The sequence below is a fragment of the Sinohyriopsis cumingii genome, chromosome 2 (assembly GCF_028554795.1).
Source record: "Sinohyriopsis cumingii isolate HCF-2022 chromosome 2, ASM2855479v2, whole genome shotgun sequence".
Lineage (NCBI taxonomy): Eukaryota > Metazoa > Mollusca > Bivalvia > Unionida > Unionidae > Sinohyriopsis > Sinohyriopsis cumingii.
The window spans coordinates 28,574,746-28,595,841 of record NC_142962.1 but is presented as its reverse complement, the minus strand read 5'-3'; the positions used below and the strand labels follow the sequence as shown (position 1 = coordinate 28,595,841).

At 35.6% G+C, this 21,096-nt stretch overlaps 1 protein-coding gene and 1 long non-coding RNA gene across 10 annotated transcripts in view; one reads left to right on the top strand and one right to left on the bottom strand.

Moving 5' to 3' along the window:
• LOC149804532 (calpain-9-like) overlaps nt 1–21,096 on the top strand; it is a 170,947-nt gene that overhangs the window by 28,719 nt on the left and 121,132 nt on the right. The window lies entirely within an intron of this gene.
• LOC149804533 (uncharacterized) lies at nt 2,903–19,738 on the bottom strand. Its single transcript, XR_016416091.1, has 2 exons — nt 19,541–19,738; nt 2,903–3,212 (listed from the first exon to the last, which is right to left on the bottom strand). It is a non-coding gene; the product is annotated as an uncharacterized LOC149804533 (long non-coding RNA).

Below are 21,096 nucleotides of genomic sequence, written 5' to 3'. Positions count from 1 at the left end.
AAATGTTTTACTGTATATAATGTGATGACCTAATGTGAGGGACGACTTGTCTTATGAGATAATATTTGCTGGCAAAAGGAGTGTTTTGGACTCTCTTATTTTAGTTGTTGTTGTTGTAGGGTTTGATGCCATTTTTCAGCACAAGATAGGCTATACATGGCGGCCAGTATAACTGGTGGAGGAAGAACCCTGGAAAACCCCAGGAAGAACCACTGACCCATGAGAAGCTACATGCAGGCTTTCTTACATACCCACTTTAGCTGAGCCTGAGACTCGAATCCATGCAGACAGAGGTGAAATGGCAGTGATCCAGAATGGTGAGTGCTTTAGACCACTCGGGGCCACTCTTATTTTAATGGTTTTATTTATCATTTAAAAATTGTCAGTAGAAGTGTACATGATTGGAAGGTTAAATACAAGTGTAGAGGTATAGATGTTTTCAGTGTTGTTGTACAACATTCCATGCACTGCCATCAGTATCTTACATTGGCCAGGTACTCCTGCTTGATGTATGGATGATTTTATTGTTTGTGTCAGTTTTATGCCTACACATTACTGAGATGAAATGACCTTCTCTATCTTGCATTGACTCTGTAAACTTTGCAAGTTGTATGGTTCACATTTTATGCCTACTCATACATTAGAGGAAATGACATTTTGTATCTTGCGTTGACTCTGTAAATTCTTGCAAGTTGTTTGGACAAGATTTTCTTCTTTGTGTTACTCATTTTTATGCCTAACCCTACCTTAGATGAAAATGACATTTTGAATCTTGTCATTTGCAATGATCACATAAAGTTCAAGTTATTTGGATGAGGTTTTCTTCTTTTTGTTACTCATTGTTATGTCTACTTGTACATTATATGAAATGACACTCTGTATCTTGCATTGACAGTTATAAACTCATTCAAGTCGTATGGACGAGATTGTCCTGCTTGAGTTATTCATTTTTACACCTACACATACATTAGCTGGAAAACAATTCCATCTACACTTACAGCATGCATTGAATAGTTTCTAGCATTGTTTTTGCAGTTGAGGCTAAGAAAAAAACAAAACAATTCAGGTCTTAACAAGTTTGCACATGATAATGTAAAATGAAGAGACTGACTTGATAGTAAGTGTACCGGTATACTCCGTACTGTAAGAACCAATGTAATGAGTACCATGTGTAAACCGTTAGGCTTTTTTCTGTTGAACAGAAAATGTGGCAACGTTTATTCCTCACAATCTGCATGTTTGTCTTTCTTTTGCTATATTTCATTTTGACTCCAGTTTTTCATATCTATATGTCTCCTGGATTAAAACTTTACAACATGTTCGTTCTCAGCTGGGGAATGTGATAAGTGTTCATTCTATGCTGGGGAATATGACACAGTGTTCATTCTCAGCTATGGAATGTGATACAGTGTTCATTGTCAGCTGGGGAATGTGATACAGTGTTCGTTGTCAGCTGGGGAATGTGATACAGTGTTCATTGTCAGCTGGGGAATGTGATACAGTGTTCATTCTCAGCTAGAGAATGTGATACAGTGTTCATTCTCAGCTAGAGAATGTGATACAGTGTTCATTCTCAGCTAGAGAATGTGATATAGTGTTCATCCTCAGCTGGGGAATGTGATAGTGTTCATTCTCAGCTAGAGAATGTGATACAGTGTTCATTCTCAGCTAGGGAATGTGATATAGTGTTCATCCTCAGCTGGGGAATGTGATACAGTGTTCATTCTCAGCAAGGGCTTGTGATAGTGTTCAATCTCAGCTATTGAATGTAATAGTGTTCATTGTCAGCTAGGGAATGTGATACAGTTACATGAGGATTGTTGCTGCATAAAAAAGCAAATATCCTGATAGTTAAAGAGTAGGCTGCTAGAAAGCATTTGGTTGGTTGCTTGATTGTTTTGCTAATATTTTAATAGCACATGAACATATGAAAGGTTACATTGAGGCAAGGCATTTGGAATTGAGTACCTTGCCCAGAGACATACCTCACTGGTTGACCCAGTCATGTCTAGCAGGTATCAAAACTGCATCTATCTAGTAACAACTCCAAAACACTAACCACCGAGCCATTGTAGTGCCTAAGCAAGTATATTTAGAAACTTTGGATATGATGAGATTGACCCTCTGTAATGCAGCATTGAGAGTTTTAGATGTTCTCATGTCAAGAAATTGATCCTATGTATAGCAGTGCACGTTACAATTATTCACATCTGTCATTCTCCCCTGTTAACAATTTAGTTTTGTGGAATAACTTATTCTGTTCAACATTTTACTTTTCAATAGACTGAAATCTCAGATTTACAGTTCTATTCAAGACAGAGAGCACCTTGAATGATGCATGTTTGTACATGACCTAAAGATGTGTGGTGGGTGTATCATGTGCTGTTTGTACATGACCTAAAGATGTGTGGAGGGTGTATCATGTGCTATTTGAACTGAATCTAAAGATGTGTGGTGGGTGTATCATGTGCTGTTTGTACATGACCTAAAGATGTGTGGTGGGTGTATCATGTGTTGTTTGTACATGGTCTGAAGATGTGTGGTGGGTGTATCAAGTGGTGTTCCCAAACCAAAGTTGCAAGGTTATTATTAAGATTGCAGCAAGCTTGCAATATAAGTTTATGCAAGCTTAGATTTGAAACCGCGCAAGCTTGCCAATTATGAGCTTCCATGAGCTTATTAATTATAAGCTTGCAAACAAAGCTGACCTAGTTAGCTGCATCAGAAGAACTGATATGGCATCAATTAAATTATTCTATACTTGGTCACATATCTCCATTTTTCTAGCTCTTGATGTGCAAAAAACATGTAATATCAAATATTAAAATGAAAAATGTTAATATATGGTAACATTAATTAGCATGAGATCTTCATGATGAAAGAAAAGAATGCAGTCATCAAATCATTTAATAGTCATTTATCAGATAAAAATAAGAGCATATGAATGGGATCTGTGTGAGGGAACTCTTTATACTTTTGTTCTGCATGGCTTTGGAAATGTTCTACTAATTTAGTTCCATGTAGAAATCCACTTGGGGAAGATGGTGTCAAATGGTAAGGTTCCCTCCCATCTTCTGTCAGAATGATAAACTATAAGGTGAAAACAAGAATGTTTGCCATTTGAATTACTCTGAACTAGCTCTTCTAAACAAAATCCTCAAAATAAAATTCTGTGTCCTCTTCTGCTTCTGGTGTGATTCAGGTATGACCCACTGAAATAGATTACAGCAACATGTACTATGTAACCAGGAAAGAAACCCTGAGTATTTACCTCTTTGGCAAAAGCATTTCATTTTTAGTTCAACATTCCAAAATCACTTATCAAGTCAAAGAAATATCAGTAAGTGTTATTCAAGATCATCCTTTAACACATTACCCCTGGCACCAGAGTTTATGTGGCAGGAGGTAGTAGCCTACTGCTGAACTCTGTAGTGTCAAGGTCATGTTTGATACACTAAAGGGTATGGTATTATAGAAAGGTAGACAGCTGTAGCTCTACAATGATACCAGATAAAATGGAAGTCTAGTTGTACTACAAAATACACCACTCCCTCGATAACTCGCGCCCAGTTAACTTGCGAACCCGCTTATAACGCGGTGTCAGGCGTGGATCCCATTTTTTAAACTCGAAAATACCCCAAAAATTTATCCCTATTTGTTGAACTTGAAGAAAATCATGATCAAAATTGGTAAAGGAAACTCTGATGTGTCGCTTGGTTTATCATTGAAAACGGTAGATAGGTCCTGGAAATTTTAATCAATACTATGAAATATCAAATTTAAAAATAGCTCATAAAATTTTTTATATTTTCTTTCCAAACAACATTCCTAGTACACCGCAATTAACGATATGTAAGGAAATTTCAATCAATGAAAATGTCACTTACGCCGATAGGAGGCAGTACTTTAATAAATAAATACAAATTAAATAATTTTTTTATCAATTGAAATTTGTGTTCTAGTTCCATCTTTTAGTTCCTTTTAAGTGTAATCATCATAAATGCAATGTGTCCTCTTGTAATTAAACGTAAAATGCATCAGTCTACCGTAAAAGCTATGTCTGCGAGCGTTTCTCTGAAAACATAATTAAGTGCTGACCGTGTTTTGATAACTGAATTGCAGAAGAATTTGTTGTATTGTTGCACTGAATTAAAAGCTGGCCTCCTTTGTATTATCATGTTAATTGTGTCTTTTGAATAAAACAGGAGGTGGAATAAAAGAAAAGTTGAAAGGCACAAAATTCGGAGTAACTTAAAATCTAGCGGCCTCGGTCATATGTCGGGTGAATTCACTTCATTTGATCAATTGAACACTGTAATAAACGTTATTATGTATGTAACAGAAACTACCTTAAATTAACCAACTCTTTCATAAATGTGATCAAAGATAACAAGGCAGCCAAGCGAAATGAATACTTCGTAAAATATCGAGCTTGATTTCACAGAGGTTCAGAGAATTCTTCAACTGGTATTTAGAGATATCCTCATGGATGATTAGAAATTTCATTATTACTTCCACTGAAATTATGACATTAACATTGTACTAATTGAACAATAAGAAATTGAGTTTCGACGTAGACATGTCATGAAATAAATGTCGCATGTTTTTAAAAAAAAGGAATCTTGTTTGGTGGTGTATCAACAGTTAGTCTAGTTCCCAAATTATGGACTACCGATTTGGCAAGATACTATTAAACACCACTACGGGAACCATACTCATCAAGAAAACAAAAAGCAGTGATGTAATACACAGATTTTTGCGTACACGTGATGGTTGTTCAATCTTTCATATGTTAGATATTTTGAGAGAAAAAAATGTTATTTAAACTGAATAATGAACAACTTCATTAGAAAAAGCGCATTATTAAATATTATTATTGATGTGATTGTAAAATGAGGATTCAGTCATTAAACAGCCCAGTCCCCTAACGCCGGTCCCCCCCCCCCCACGGGTTTCTCGATGTCAAAGCGATTATTTTCAATTTTTGGAGGTCCCTTGGTAACTCGCGCCTCGCTTATAGTGCGATCTATGTTTGTGGACCCCGTTGTGCGCAAGTTATCGAGGGAGAGGTGTACAGTGAAAAACCTCATTTTTTGGACCCAATTTTTTCCACCCAAAATTTGCCCATGGTCAGAATCCGATTTTGCGTCCAGATTTTAGACTCCTTGGTCTCAGATCGAAGGCAGACAGGTATGAACTGCAAACAGACAGATGAACCTTTGGAAAGAGTAGGATAAGATGGGCATTTGGAATAAAGAGTGGTCTCGAAACTAAAATAATGGGTCCGTTAAGCAAAGAAACCCAAAAAACCTCCAACTTTTACCCTTCTGCTCATTCATGAGCCAAATAACCAATGAAAAACAACGTTTCTAGCAACTAGTCATTAGGTTATTGGAAAATCACCTGGAAGTTGATGTTTTAGGATGTATTCAGATATTGCTTTCAAAATGTGTTTCCTACTCAAATTTCAGGTGAAAATGACAAAAACCTCCAGGGGTTAATGTGTTAATGAGCTCCTAAATTTTGGTTTTGCCATCCATTTTGAAAGGGCTATAACACATATTAAACGAATGGCACTTCATTGTCCAAGTTTTCACTGACCCATGTCACCCCATTTTTGATATTTGAATATTTATGTTGGGGTGTAGGGTATCGAAAAGTTTTCAATAAAGGCTAGATTACCGGTAACATCTTTTAATTTGACAGTGTAGTTTCTTATATTGAGCATGATCTAGTCACAACTTATATTCATCAACATTTCAGGAAGTGCTGATCTCATGCAGAACTGCCAACTTTCAACATTCATGCAGATTATTGCAAGCTTGTGCAAGCTTACATCAAGTATTTTAGATTTTGCAAGCTTGCAGACTTGGAAAAATTTCTTTTGCAAGCTTGTGGTAAGCATGCATTTTGGTTTGGGTTTCTACATGACCCAAAGATGTGTGGTGGTGAATCATGTGCTGTTTTTACATGACCTAAAGATGTGTGGTGGGTGTATCATGTGCTGTTTGTATGTGGCCTAAATATGTGTGGTGGGTGTATCATGTGCTGTTTGTAGGTGACCTTAAGATGTGTGGTGGGTACATCTGCTGTTTGTACATGACCTAAATACATGTGGTGGGTGCATCTTGTACTGTGTGCAGTACTTATGTCCATCATATTTCAACACAATTATGAGTTGGATCAGGAAGTGTGCAAAAGAAAATGAAGGGATACCAAATATTTCTCATGCATGGTCGTACAATATTTTGCATATGCTTACAGTAAATATTTTCCATTTTACATCATAGTAATTGAATACGTGGAGTGTGCGTGTGTGTATAAATTTATTCAACATTATAAACATCTATTAGGACAGATTATTTTCTGTGATATACTGCACATGGGCTGAATTCATTGTATAGTTAGTTGTTCAGGTGATAATATACTCATGTTGCTTTGCCATAAAACACCATACCATACCAAACAAATGACACTGTGAATGCACACATACCTTGGAGGAAAGCACTCATTGCTGACAAGTGAGCAATATGCGTATTTTAGTTTATTTCATCTCAGAGGAGAAGAAAAGAAAGACTAAACCTTGGCATGTTTGATTGTAGCAATTTAGTGTTATTATCTTTTAAAAAAGAAAAACCAACCCAAAACTGAATCATGCAAGTGGGTGTTTTTATGATAAGGCATACTTAATTCAAGATTCATGGTTGATTCACTCAAGCGAAACAAACATGAAAGTGTTTTTGCTTATCTGATAGAAAAAACAAAACTTTACCCATTAGTCGACTTTTTAACCATTATTTTTTTTACATATATGTACAATGCATAGTGCTTGGTAGTTCAGTGAATAATTTTGCATTTCATGATCTGGCCAAGCAAGAATTTACTGGTTATCAATTCTTTTTCTTCAGTCTTGGAGATTGTGGGAAATTAGCATGTACAAAATTAAGATTTTTAGTTTGACTGGTTATAGACCAAAAGAGCTTTTGGAATAGTCTTGCGTTTATTGTTGAATCATCCACTAGCACATGTTTATTATCAGTACTCCTTCTTTATATTATCAGTACTCCTTCTTTATATTATCAGTACTCCTTCTTTATAAACACATTAATCTAGTTAGTCCTAAATGAAAATGGTGCTGGTCAGAAATACAGCATGGCCACCACAGCAGCCAGGTTGAAATACTTGTTGTCATTGTGTCTTCTGAATGGATGGTCATATCATGATTGGGTTTTTACCAAAAGGTTTCCTGTGATAGTTGGTTCTAAAGAAAATGGTGTTGATTTGATGTCAAGTATGGCCACGACAGCAGCCTTGAAATTCTTGTTACTGTTCACCTATTAGGTTGTCATATCAACATGAGGTTGTCACTAAATCACTTTCTTATGAAAATGGTGCTGATCTGATGTCCAATATGACCATCCAAAGTAGCCATTTAAAAAGTCTTGTTATTGCTACTACTCCTGAATGGAAAGTCTTATTGGGATTTTCACCAAAACACTTGCGATATCTAGTTGGTCTTAAACGAAAATGATGCCAATGTGAGGTCCAATATGGCCACCACAGTAGCCATCTAATATTTTGTTATTGCTACTTGTCCTGAATGGAAAACCATATTGTCATGGTGCTTTCACCAGAAGACTTCCTATGATGTCCACAAAAAACTATCATTGCTTCTTTAGAATGAATGGTCATATCAACATGGGTTTCACTAAAAAAACTTCGTACAGTATTTTGTTGATTCTAAATAAAAATGGTGCTGATCTTGTTTTTGCTACTGTTAAGATTCTATAGTCTTGAACTAAACAACAGAATGGAGTGAAAACCAAGTTTTGTAAAATTAAATAATTTTTTCCCTATAATACGAAGTGAAAATTTATAAAGAACTGTGAATTAAATCTCAAATAGTCTTGAAACTTTTATCACAGGTCAGAATATATAGAATTCCAAATAAATTCCAGTGGTATTCCAAATCAGTTGCAATATTGAATGTGCTAATGTGCAGGTAGTCTCAAATATGCTAATGTGCCAATGCCCTGGAACGTCAAATATTTACTTGCCAATGAACCGATATGTTAAGCTATCTATGCCTTGGTGGATTAATCAGATATTTCAATGCTTTGTCCTAGTGACATCTGTTTGGGTTTATGAGTTGCCTCCCTTAATATGTAATAACAACTAATCAATAGCATGTGACAGTGGTGCATTGTACTGTGGCAAAAAATGGTAACTGACATCAAATGGGTACTTTGTAAGTTTAACATCAAAATTATGACCAATTACCAGAGAGAAACCATTACAGATGTATTTGAAGGAAAGGATGTATTTGTACAAACACAAACTGGCAGTGGAAAATTGCTTATTTATGAATCCATTCCAGAATCCTGCTCCCCTTCTCTTAATCATGTTGGAATAATGTTTAAACTTGAACAACTTGATTTTGATTGGGTGCAAATTAAAAACTGAACGCAACAAAAAGACTGATTCCACTTTGGATGTTAAGGTAGGAATGAGTAATTTTGAAGTAAACAACATTAATATAAAAAGCTAAGATACAATAATAGAGCCAGGATGTAGGTCAGTTTCCTTTCTAAAAACATTCAAAATTGTTAGCAAGATTAGGAATTTCCAAGTGGAAAACTATGTCCTAAACTCAGATAAAACTAAATATGTTTACCTCCATTTATAATGATCTGAATATTTAGTCTGTAATCATAGAAAAATATTAGTTATGTTAAGAAATTGTTTTGTTTATGAAATAAATGTCACTAGTCAGGTAGATCTTTAACTTCGTTTTGAACAAAGGTAAGTTACAAAATACAAATATTTATAACATATACTGATGGAGAGAAGTCAAAAACAATACAGATTAAGCACATGGAACACTACTTTTCTTAAACAGTCATTGTTACATTGGGTTTTCATCAGAAGAGTTCTTTTGGTGTGTAGTAAGTCCTAATTGACAATGACTAACCCTGAATATGGCCAGTTTTGTTATCACTCTTCTTCTTAAATGGATGGCTTTATCAACATGGGGTTTCTTCAGTAGACTTCTTATGATATCTAGTTGGTCTTAAAAGCAAATGGTGCCAGTTGTACAACCAATATGGTAGTCTTGAAAATATTGTTGTCAATATTCCTTCTAAATGGATGATCATTACAACATTGTGTTATCAGCTAAAGGCTTATAATCATGTCTTCTTTGTCCTAAATGGCATCCAGTATATCTACCACAGCAGCTAATTTGAAAATTTTGTTAATAATGAAGAATATCAGAAATATTTTAAACACTCGGCAGTTAAAAGATACAAGTCTGTTGTCTTTAATTCCAGGAAATTCTTTACATCCTGTAGAGAATCAGTCCTTTTGAGGGACTCTTATTTAAAGAGGGTTTGGGAAAAGATTCACAGTTAGTGTTTGTGTGCCTGCCATAAGCTGGAGTGTATTGTTGTGATGTTTGTATGTTTCCGCCCAGTGACTCAAGTTGTCCACCATCTTCACCAACTACAGTTGCCAAAGCTTGTGGATTGCTTATACTTTGGATGAGTATGAATGATATCAGCTTTAGGGTCAAAGGTCAATAGTTAATGTTACTTGAAAGAAGAAAAATGATGTCAACACAATAACTTCAGTTCTCCATCATTTACATTTACCAGACTTTGTAAATGGTTTGCACTTGGGATAAGGAAAAACCTTATTGATTTTTATGGTTAAAATATCAAAAGTCAAAGTCACTGTCAATGTCACTGACTGAAATAAGACATGGTTTCTGTATTGTATCTTTTACATGATATATAATTTCCAAACTTTGCAGATGGCTTGCACTTCAAGTAAGTGGAAACACCTGATGGAAGTGGCCAGCATATCCGGTGGAAGAAGAACCTGGGGAAACCCTAGGAAGAACCAAAGACCCATCAGAAGATGCTGGCAGGCTTTCTCACATACCAACATTTATGAATACTCTGAAACTGTAACCCACACAGACAAAAGGTTAGATGTCTGTTAAACTGTTCAGCATTTTAGACTACTCAGGGCCCCTAAATGGTTTCCAAACAATGACATTAGTTCTAGATGACATACCTGGATTCTACCATATATACTCACTGAAAAGACTAGTCCAACTGCAAATATCACAGACCCAGATCTGCAATCACATGATGCACCAGCATATCTGGATCTGTGCAGTTTGTTAGGAATAATATTTTGAACAACCAGCATAGACCCAGATCTTCAAGTACAGTATGTGACAGCAGATGTGGGTCTGTGCATTTGCAATTGGACTTGTCTTATCAGCGATTATATACTGTACATTGTTTTTCTCTTTTTAAAGAACTTGGCTGACTTTAATTTTATCGATATTATTTGATGAATAAAATTTGCAGCATTTAATTTGAAATGATTTTGAGAAAGGTGCGTGATGGGAGAGTTTAGAATTTTGTGAGGTAAAGCGTTCTTTTTTGTCATGTTATTTCTGGAACAGCATGACTTGATCTGGTAAGATGCAGTAGTAATTGCCTTGATAGCAGTGCCAATATCATGACAGGTTTTGGATGAGTCCCAAGAAACAAAAGCAACACTATTTTGGCAAAATGCAACTGGTTCTGAAGTGAAAAGTTTGTGTCCAGTTTAAAGGGTGAACCTTTTCAAAGGGCAAATCTTGTGTTGAGGACAAGGGAATTCTACAGATGATTTCTATGTACCCGGTATAGAGAAATTTGTTATGTGTGCAAGAGAGGTGCTAAACTCCTTGTACTATCTGGATAAAAAGCAGGATAACTGAGTATTCAGATATAAAGCCTGAGGTTTTACAGTTAGAAAACCCAAGCCAATTTAATTTTCTCCTTCTTTTAAATTTTGTCCTTCAATTTCCACTCAGTAACCTTTGAACCACTTCATGGATTGAAATAAAATTTGATAATGTCAGACAAAGTTCAGGTTTTGGCTTCTTCTGGCAAAAGTTTATGAGGATGTGGCCCCTAGTGATTGGGGACATATTGTAGATATTAATCATGTCCATCTGTCCCATCATGTCATGTTACATTTATGTCCCTATAAGGGGGGCATGTAGTACAGATGATATTAATCACGTACTTCTGTCCCACCATGTCATGTCACATACCACAGATTTTCTCTGCTGAATAACATTTTAAAGATGTTATGGAATGCATCATATTAATAGGGTATTTTGGTTCTTTGGGCTGAAACATGAAGGGTCTGTGTTTATTTGATCATATTTGACACCTGCATTTGTTTTTACAGTTGCAGATCAATTCTACTACTACACTGCTACTGCTTTCTTTTCTAAACAGGGTAACAGTTACTTTTATGGAACTGTCCATGTGGCCCACTCTTATTTGAATATTTACGTTCATAGTGTCGTTTAATGACATCAACACAATACTGGCTGTGTGGTGCTGATTTATAATTTTGAATTAGTACATACGCAAAAAACAGGCAAAGTTTGACCCTCCCTCCCCTGTACATGTGCATACTTTTTTACACACACCCCACCTGCGTATGTATGCTTGACGCACCCACCCCCTAACCCCCCTAATTCTCTAGAATGGCTTATATTTAATCCACACAGAAATCATAAAGTATTAATAATATTAACATATTTAATAAAACAGTCCACAGACATTGAATGTCTGGCTGCATCAAAGAAATAAGCTGCGTAACTTTAAACAGTTTATCTAGTGTCCACTAAAATTCAAATACCGACTGAACCCATTCGAACAAGTTATGTATTAGACAAATTATCGAGGCCCCCCCCCCATTTCCAATGTGAATGTACATTATCAGTCCCCCCGCCCAACGCAAGCATATGCATTTGGGTTACCCCCCTCTATGTGTACATACTAAATGGACGGCCCTTATTTTGTAAATATAAAGAATTGTTAAAGAATAATATGTAAGTCAGGATGAACAAATACATATTATCTATATCTGGGAGAGCAGGGAAAACTTTACACAGTTTTAGACCATATCTCTGCCAAACTTAGCGAGTTTAAATTCCTGCAAAATAGTACATTTCTGATGCCACTGCCAGATATGTATGTATTGCACAAGTGTGATTGGCGTATTGTACAAGTGTAATGTATTGTACATGATCATTGTTCCTTTCAATTGCCCAGAATATAGGAGTATTCTCAAAACTTTAATGCTGTCTCTATTACTATCATCAATCATCTTTAAGATTTAAAAAAAGGCATAAAACACCATCCAGTCAATAATGAATGTATGCATGTGTTCTAACCAGAGTGTTGCAAGTTGAATGAGCCCTGGGGACATTCTCCCACCCCACACTACCCATGTTCCCCATAATTTAATAAATCCCTGCATCTTTATTATTATATGGGTACAGAGGTACATACATTTGGGGTTGGGGGTTAAGAGTGCTCATAATATCGGAAAGGGGGGAGGGACAGAGTTACCTAAAATGTTCATATTCCAGATGGTAAAATAATTACATTATAAAAATACACAATCAAGCAAACAAACTTCAGGAGTATCAGATCCTATGATTCCTTGTTGCTGTGAAAAACATTTCTCTCTTTAAATCCGATATGAACTGGTTATGTTATTATATTTAAGCAAGTCATTGCTAAGTCAGCAGCATTTGGGAAATGTTGAACTGGGCTATGCAAGGAAATGTTCATATAATTGTTAAACCCATTATCTCTGACAATGCTGGTATGCTGTTTTGTCAGTATTATATACAGTGTAGCCTTGTTAATAATTAGCTCAAACTCTAGTCACACAAGTGGATTGGTGGGAGGGTATAGTTTAATTAAGGTGTAGTCCTCTCACCCCACCCCACCCTACCCTTGCCTTTTTCAGTTGAAACAGTATTCTTTTAATGAAACTTTAGGAGCATTCCTATAAGTTTTATTTAAAAAATTTTGAATAACAAAACCTCTTATCAAACTTGTGCCTTCATAGAAAAAGCGTTGATTGATGGTTAAAGTTTGCATGAATTCAGTTAATAACATTCTCATTTGCATCAAAGCATTTGTCTCACAGATAAAACTTGATTATCACAAGTGGGCTGTGGGTGAGGCCATTTTAACAGTCAGCTCCATAAGGTGTAATACATCTTGATAATGTTCTGATGTTATGTAAAATTGTATTGTCTGAAAAAATACACTTTACTATAGTGTGTGAATTCTCACGAGGCATCAGATAATTTGACCGATGAGTTATTTTTGCCCTGCCTGCACAGAATATATGGGATATAGCTCTCTCTTTTCTGACAACATTGTCATCGTTAGCTATGACATCAGTCTTAATGATTTTAATTTAGTTCATTTTTTTAGGACATTTACAATAGTGAAACTTGATGAGTATATTCATGATGGAGGTTCATCACCTACAAAAAGAGGTCATGGTGGTCAGCTTTTCCAGCTCCAGTGACTTTGCTCCATGTGCATTTGGGAGCTTCATTGGCAGAGCAGGATATAAGCTTTTACAGATTTGTTGAAATTCTGGTAATTTAAGGAGAATTTTGTAATTATGAAAAGGGCAATTAAAAAAATGCAGACCTTAAGAGGCACTACAGTAATGCTATTTAGTGAGGGAGGTGACAATGTGGCCATATTGAATGATGTTTACAATTGGAAATGGATGTACACATTTTGAGCTATTGTATTCCTCGCCCACCCCTTATAATTTAAACATGTACATTTTGTTTCCTGTAGTAGTAAAGTAAACACTTTTTAGGTCACCTCTTTAATTTCATCCAAATTTATTTTCCACATTGATAGAGACAGGCCATGTAATCATGATTAATAACATTCACTGGTTTATTCATTTGTTAACATGGTCAATTTTTTGTGTTGCTGGCAAATGAAGTTGTTGTGAATCATTAGATTGTTATGTTGAAACTTCATGGTAGCTGTCCTCTAATTACACTTAGAGAATTTCAGAATGAATCATTATTTGTTTGTTTTTCTGTACATTTACATAGCAGTGGTTTCTAGAGATGAAAGGACACAGAAAAGTCAAAACTGAGGTAGATATGGGGGGGGGGGGATAAAATTGGCAGCAGTATTGTATACATTGAGAGTGCAAGGGACAGTTGTTATGCACAACTTTAATGCTGCATCCACCTGCCTAATATAAAAAAGTCATGCAAAAAGTGAGGTCAGAAAGGTCAGTATTTTTGGATAGCTATAATAAAACAAATAATAAAAATGTTAATCACTTGCCCTAAAAAGTCATTGGTAGTTCGTGGTAAAAGAAGTTGATGCACCCCAAATGTTTGCCTGCATTTTTCCTGTCTAAAAGTCATTTTTGACACCAAAGTGATGATCACAGTGCAAACACACACCCTTTTCATCAGTGGCAATTCTGAAATACAGCTTGATGCAGTTTAAAATATTTGCCTTCCAGGCCATTTTTGAGATATTGTACTTAACTTGAAGCCACATGTCTATGATGGGTGGCTAGTTCTTGTACTCAATGACTTTTGGTTTCTCACTATCTACATACTGTGAATTATCTATGGTAGTGTACATGCCTCACATCAACTTCAGTAACAACACAGCCTGAAACACATAATTCATAAACATATCCATATCTTTAATTATTAAACAATAATATCTGTGAAAGTCAAATCATAGCCGTAAGTTAAGAAATTGGATGGGCCTATTTAGGAAACTATTTCCTGTCACCAGAAACTTAGTGGGATGGCAGGGTGGGGGTGGAGGGGCTGATTTTTTGTACCAGAAAGATATATATCACCAAGCACTTTGTGATTCTGACATTAGCATATGTATGTGAATTGTTTCTTCTACACATTTTTATTGGACTCCCCCACATCCCTGCTAAAAATGTTGCCAGTTTGCCAAAACTAGATACACTAAGCATGTTCACTAGCCCCATTTTTGGCTGCCAGCAGCTGTTCCTTCTTCCTAGGCCTTCCATAATAACTTTGTATAATTAACTGATGAATCAAGTATTTGAGTTATAACCTGTATGTCTGCAGCATTGAAGTCAAGGAGGAACAGAATTGGGAGAGTTAACCCAGTCAGTATGTGGTCTGCAGGTAAAATAATTCAGACCAGATGGTTTCATCATATTAAGAGGGTATAAGTGAGATGGGTAATCAGCAGTCCTTAATCGTTTGAACATTCCCAATGACTGTAAGATAGAAGAAAGAGCAAGAGAATAGTGTAACCCCACTATAACACATTACAACTCTATAGTCTTAAACTAAGTAACAGAAAAGAGCAAAAACCAACAAGTTATGTAAAATTCACCAAAACTTATTTCCCAGGAAAACACAGTGAAAATTAAAAAAGAACTTAAGAGTATTTTGAATTAAATCTCAAATAGTCCTAAAAGTTCTATCACAAAGTCCATATGTATTAAGTTCCAGTTGAATTCCAGTAGTGTTCAAAATTAGCTTCAGTATTGAATGCGTTGATGTGTCTGTGGCTTGTAGCATGCTGATGTGCTAAGCTGAACAGCTGAACCTCCTAAAAATTCACTCAGTTAACACTGTAGTTCGTTGTTTGGGTGTTTAAATGCAATGTGATTAAAATCAGATCTCCACTGTCCTACATGAAGATCTGGCTTTGACTGCATAGGGGTCATGTTCTAGTTACCTTGCTATTACCATAATTGCTGATTTTATCAGCCAATCTGACGAAGACATATCTCCACATTTGGAAGACTGTGTAGTATGGCTGAAGAGCATCAGTTATGTGCCAAATGATTTGATTCACTTGCAAATTTCTGACAGCTGCATATCCATTTGTTAGATCAAAGGTCACCAGAACATGGCCCCTAAGTAGTTATTCTCAGATCTTCACATAGGGCAGTGGAAATCTGATTTGAATCACATTGTCTTTATTGTAGATAATATAGATTTAAAAGCTTTTTCACATTCTGGTAACATTTTGGATATACAGAATCCATTTTCCCACTGTCTTCAGATAATTTTACTAGAATATATGCCAGCTTGAAACTAAGCCATTCTCAGAAATATGCCAAGTAAAAATTACTAATGAATAATATATTGTATATTAAAGTTTTTAGAGTAGAGTAAATAAATAAATATTTCTTGCCTCAGTCAGCTTGCTCTCTCTGTTGCATATAACTAGATATAGGCATAAAGACATTTGAAGCAAAGTCTGCAAATCTATCAGTCGTTGTTGAGAGTTTTTCTTTAATTATGCTCATTTAAATCGATTTCTTATCTGTCTTGTCTCTTTCCAGCAGTTATTACCTACAGTTTACTTTAGTATTTTGTCCACTTGTTTGCCTGTCACCTATCTTGCCTATCATCACCTGTAAAGTCTATCTCTTTAGATTGCAGAGTTTAATTTTGATATCAGTGCACATCAAGACATGGTATGTGCCTGTCATAAGTACATGTAATTGACATTTTGGATGTCAATGCACATCAAGACATAGTATGTGCCTGTCATAAGTACATGTAATTGACATTTTGGATATCAATGCACATCAAGACAAGGAATGTGCCTGCCATTGGTAATTGACATTAGGATGTCAATGTGCATCAAGACAAGGGATGTGTCCATCATTAGTAATTGATATTTGGATATCAATGAACATCAGGACAAGGGATGTGTCTGTCATTGGTAATTGACATTTAGGATGTCAATGTGCATCAAGACAGGGGATGTTGTAGTAGTACCTATTTGATCTAACTGCACTACCCAGAATTAGTCACAAGCAAGAGGGTTTTTATTTTCTATATTTAATGGAATTCTGTTACCTCTAGTTCTTCATGCTATTCCCTGCACTATGTTTGACCTGGCTTTTTAAACAATCCTAGTGGACTTCAGAGAGAGCATTCACTGAAGACCTATTCTAGAACTGAACTTCTGGTCTGATTGTGTTAGGTGCAGACCCTTTATCTAACTCTAATCTACATATCAAAATGCACAGAATCTAAATTATGTACTCCAAAATAAAGCCATATATCTACTTTCCATGCACACTCTTTTCCCACTGATACTGTATGGTAGAATTTCCAAAAATATTATATTAAGTAAGAAATTACCTGTAAACTTTATCCTTATGAGCAAATTAATTCAAAATTAAACTATAACTGCCCAACTCTATTTTAAGCACTTTATACCTACCAAAAGAGATTCAAATTTCCCTTCAACTGGTCACTAATTTTAATGTTTAAGTATTACAGCAAACTTGCTATAATTGATTTTAATTAGCTTTACAAGCACATAATCCAACTATCCTACTTGTTTCAATTTCTCAGCACTGTAACTTGACACCATAGCACAGCTGCTGATAACATTGTATTGACCCCAAATCTCTGCCTCTAAATCTAACAGTGACTATAGAGTTACTCCTGTATCACAGACATACTGTTATTAAGTTTATGGAGAGAATTTATAAAATTTATACACAAATATATCTTCTCTTCTAAAACTTATATAAATACAATAACACCTGAAATAACTAAATTTAGCCCTATAATAATGTATCCATCATTAGTAATTGTCTTTCGGATATCAATGCACATCAGGACAAAGGATGTGCCCATCATTATTAATTGTCATTAGGATATCAATGCACACCAAGACCAGGGATGTGCCCATCATTAGTAATTGTCATTAGGATATCAATGCACTTCAAGACAAGGAATACGTCCATCATTATTAATTATCATTAGGATATCAATGCACATCAGGACAAAGGATGTGCCCATCATTATTAATTGTCATTAGGATATCAATGCACTTCAAGACAAGGGATGGGCCCATCATTAGTAATTGTCATTAGGATATCAGTGCACTTCAAGACAAGGGATGTGTCCATCATTATTAATTGTCATTAGGATATCAGTGCACTTCAAGACAAGGGATGTGCCCATCATTAGTAATTTTCATTAGGATAGGATATCAGTGCACTTCAAGACAAGGGATATGCCCATCATTAGTAATTGTCATTAGGATATCAGTGCACTTCAAGACAAGGGATGTGCCCATCATTAGTAATTGTCATTAGGATATCAGTGCACTTCAAGACAAGGGATGTGTCCATCATTATTAATTGTCATTAGGATATCAGTGCACTTCAAGACAAGGGATGTGCCCATCATTAGTAATTGTCATTAGGATATCAGTGCACTTCAAGACAAGGGATGTGCCCATCATTATTAATTGTCATTAGGATATCAGTGCACTTCAAGACAAGGGATGTGTCCATCATTATTAATTGTCATTAGGATATCAGTGCACTTCAAGACAAGGGATGTGCCCATCATTAGTAATTTTCATTAGGATATCAGTGCACTTCAAGACAAGGGATGTGCCCATCATTATTAATTGTCATTAGGATATCAGTGCACTTCAAGACAAGGGATGTGTCCATCATTATTAATTGTCATTAGGATATCAGTGCACTTCAAGACAAGGGATGTGCCCATCATTATTAATTGTCATTAGGATATCAGTGCACTTCAAGACAAGGGATGTGTCCATCATTATTAATTGTCATTAGGATATCAGTGCACTTCAAGACAAGGGATGTGTCCATCATTATTAATTGTCATTAGGATATCAGTGCACTTCAAGACAAGGGATGTGCCCATCATTAGTAATTTTCATTAGGATAGGATATCAGTGCACTTCAAGACAAGGGATATGCCCATCATTAGTAATTGTGATTAGGATATCAATCCACACCAAGACAAGGGATGTGCCCATCATTAGTAATTGTTATTAGGGTATCAATGCATTTCAAGACAAGGAATGTGCCCATCATTAGTAATTGTCTTTAGGATATCAATGCACTTCAAGACAAGGGATGGTAGTTTTATATCAGCTGCCTGTCATATGCCTTGAATAGACCCTGATCTTTATTTATGCCACAAAGCTGTCTTTCATATGCCTAGAATAGACCCTGATCTGTTTACACAGCAAAGCTGCCTTTCATATGCCTAGAATAAACCCTGATCTTTATTTACACAACAAAGCTGTTTTTCATATGCCTAGAATAGACCCTGATCTGCTTACACAGCAACGCCACCTTTCGTTTGCCTAGAATAGACCCTGACCTCTCCGTTCATATCATTGCTGTCTGTCATTGCCTGGATCAGACCCTGACCTCTCTTTACACAGCATAGCTGCCGTCATTTGCCTTTGAAGTTAAACTACCTTTAATGTATATAGGAAGTAAACTGGAATTCTCTTTTGATAAAACATAATTCTCCACTCTTCATTTTGCCATACACCCTTAAATATGTCCCATGGATTTGAGGAGAATGAATTGAGATATCTTTTCTCCCAAGAAAATGTTCATTAGCAGAGTTAAAAAGGTTTAGAAATTATAAGATTTGAAATATTACATGTTATTTAGCCACAATTTTCTATGTGCCCAACTTTGTTGAGCATACTCATACCTGACCACCTTTAAATATGCATATAGATAAACATTAACACATATCTGGATGATTACGTTGAACTGCAGATCATATAGATAAGAACATTAACACCTACATGGGTGATTAGATTGGACAGCAGTTCATATAGGTAACATTTATACCTACCGTATTTGCCATTTATGTTGGGACGTAATTAAAAAATTTTCCTGTCCCAGAACTTGTGGTGACACATAGGGCATGTTTTCCAAAACTTATGAAATGAAACTATACATTTGTGCTCCTCCCCTGCCACTGTACATTGCAATAACAGATAAACAAAATGCATATTTCCTAATAAAATGAAAGAAACTAACCAGGGGTCACACTTCCAGGCAAAGTGTATGACTAAGTTGTCTAAGAAATGAAAACTTTGCCTTTATCTATTATGAAAGTGAAAATGACTTCATCCTGTGATTTGTTTTTTTACATGCAATGTCTGACAGCAGTTGATGACTTTTGAGATGCTTTTTTGCTGTAGCCAGGAAGTTATAACTGTTATGTTATATAGCCCTAGGCAAAATGTATTGCATGCAGTGTTGGTACTAATTGCACCTAGAAACATACTCTTGCACATTTCACAGGCACCTGTTTAATAGATGACTGACATAAACCCTTTGCAGAGCAAGCTTTCACTGCTGATTTCCACAGGTTAGGCCTACTATTTGATAATGAAAACATACCAATTTCTGTTTCAATCCTAAACATCAATATGTAAATAGTAATTTGTGTTTTAAGAATATAATCAGCTAAAAGCACTTTCTAATTTAATTTTTTAATAAATATTTTAACTGGTGAACCTATAAGGCAGACGTTGCTGTGTCTAGGAAATGCTACTTCATTAGATTTTCTGTGTCATAAATAATTTGGGAGATATGTTAAAAAAAATATACCATTCATAGAAAGCAAAGTCTAAATAGTATGTAATGAAAGATTTAGTTTAGAAATATAATCAAGTCGCTCAAAAACATATTGAAGTATGCTGTGTTGTGGAATTCGGAAAGTGCTGCAACTTTGTAAAGTTAAGGTTGTTATCTGACATTCATTTTTGTGAAAATATGAAAAAAGCAGTAAAGCATAAACTATTTAACCATGCATGATGTTGCTGAAAGTATGTAGGCAAATAATAAAACAATAAATTTGCAATCTTATCAATCGAATGTTGTAATTAAGCTAGAAAGTGAGTTTGTTGTATTAAGAAAATCCCTCTTTCTAAAAATAGATGCACTTGCGATACATATTCTTGGTTGTGTCGATTCATTTGGAAAGAGGGGTATAGTTCGGTCCTTTATTGACATTAATGCCTCTGTGTGTTGTGTATGAATAGTCAGAGTTTAATCAGCAACAGTGAAATTAGGGTGAATGGAATCTTGTGAAGTTAAGGTGCCTTTGTACCATGTACATGTTACAGGGAGTTGTTTCAAAGTAATTTGGAAATCATTTCGACTTCCATTTTATACAGAACTTTCAGAAAGTAATAACTAATTAAGTGACAGTTTATTTACTGACTCCAAAGACTATAATACAATGTGCTCTTGCAACTTGAACATAAAGTATTTGCTCAAAACCACACACACACACACACACACACACACACACACACACACACACACACACATATACTGTGTTTCCTGCTTTGCTCCCACTTCTCCCTGTTCAGCTCCCACTTTTTCCTACTCTGTCCA